The sequence below is a fragment of the Callithrix jacchus genome, chromosome 8, assembly GCF_049354715.1.
Source record: "Callithrix jacchus isolate 240 chromosome 8, calJac240_pri, whole genome shotgun sequence".
In the NCBI taxonomy this organism is placed as follows: Eukaryota; Metazoa; Chordata; class Mammalia; order Primates; family Cebidae; genus Callithrix; species Callithrix jacchus.
The window spans coordinates 91321218-91322952 of NC_133509.1; the positions used below are offsets into that span (position 1 = coordinate 91321218).

Genomic DNA, 1735 nt, shown 5'->3' on the forward strand with positions numbered 1-1735 from the left:
TCTTAAAAGCTCCCATAGCCATGTGCCATCTCTTGTGGGAAGTCACTATGACTTACCTCCCAGGAAAAGGGATAACTGTAGTTTATATTGCTTGCACAAAGAAGCACGTGCAAGGATGTGGGTCTAGAGTGTTCATTTTTCCCCAAAAGAGCAAAGAGCCAGCCCAGTGGCTTACGCCTGTGATCCCAACACTTTGGGAGGCAAGGCAGGTAGATCAAGAGGTCAGGAGATCGAGACCATTCTGACCAACATGGTGAAACCCCGTCTCTACTAAAATACAAAAAATTAGGCCAGGCGTGGTGGCTCATGCTGGTAATCCAGGCACTTTGGAGGCCAAGGCGGGCAGATCACCTGAGATCGGGAATTCAAGACCAGCCTGACCAACATGGTGAAACCCCGTCTTAAAAAAAAAAAAAATACGGTTCCAAGGCCTCTATGTGCCCACAGAGTAGCCATCATGAGCAAAGCTCACCCTCCCGAGTTGAAAAAATTTGTGGACAAGAAGTTATTGAAATTAAATGGTGGCAGACATGTCCAAAGAATATTGCGGGGATTTGATCCCTTTATAAATCTTGTGATAGATGAATGTGTGGAGATGGCGACTAGCAGACAACAGAACAATATTGGAGTGGTGGTAATATGAGGAAATAGTACTAACATGTTAGAAGCCTTGGAACGAGTATAAATAATGGCTGTTCAGCAGAGAAACCCATGTCCTCTCTCCATAGGGACTGTTTTACTATGATGTAAAAATTAGGTCATGTACATTTTCATATTAGACTTTTTGTTAAATAAACTTTTGTAATAGTAAAAAATAAAAATACAAAAAATTAGTCGGGCGTGGTAGTGCACACTTGTAGTCCCAGCTACTCGGGAGGCTGAGGCAGGGGAATCCCTTGAACCCAGGAAGCAGAGGTTGCAGTGAGCCGAGATCACGCCGCAACACTCCAGCCTGGTGACAGAGCAAGACTCCATCTCAAAAAAAAAAAAAAAAAAAAAGAGCAAAGAGCAGAAACTGGATTATTTCCAGAACATAGGCTTTCTGGACTGTACCAGAAGCACTGTATAGCATACTGATTAGACTCCCAGCTCTGTCACTTCCTAGCTGTGTGACTTGGAGGAAGTTTTTAAAGTTCTGTGTGGGACAAGCGCAGTGGTTCACACCTGTAATCCCACCACTTTGGGAGGCCAAGATAGGAGGATTGCTTGAAGCCAGGAGTTTGAGACCAGCCTGGGCAACATAGTTGAGACCTCATCTCCACAAAAAATTGTTAAAAATTGCCGAGCCGGGCGTGATGGCTCAAGCCTGTAATCCCAGCACTTTGGGAGGCCGAGGCAGGTGGATCATGAGGTCAAGAGCTCGAGACCATCCTGGTCAACATGGTGAAACCCCGTCTCTACTAAAAATATAAAAAATTAGCTGGGCATGGTGGCGTGTGCCTGTAATCCCAGCTACTCAGGAGGCTGAGGCAGGAGAATTGCCTGAACCCAGGAGGCAGAGGTTGCGGTGAGCCGAGATCGCGCCATGGCACTCCAGCCTGGGTAACAAGAGCGAAACTCCGTCTCAAAAAAAAATTGCCGAGCTTGGTGTTGGGTGCCTGTGGTCCCAGCTACTCAAAAGGCTGAGGTGAGAGGATCGCTTGAGCTCAGGAGGTTGAGACTGCAGTGAGCTGTGTTTGTGCCACTGCACTCCAGTCTGGGCATCATAGTGAGACCTTATCTCAAAAAAATAAAA

The 1735-nt window shown here is 46.5% G+C and overlaps 1 pseudogene; it reads left to right on the forward strand.

Moving 5' to 3' along the window:
- The first annotated feature begins 260 nt into the window (after window positions 1-260).
- LOC108593489 (small nuclear ribonucleoprotein G pseudogene) lies at window positions 261-784 on the forward strand (annotated as a pseudogene).
- Window positions 785-1735: the final 951 nt, after the last annotated feature.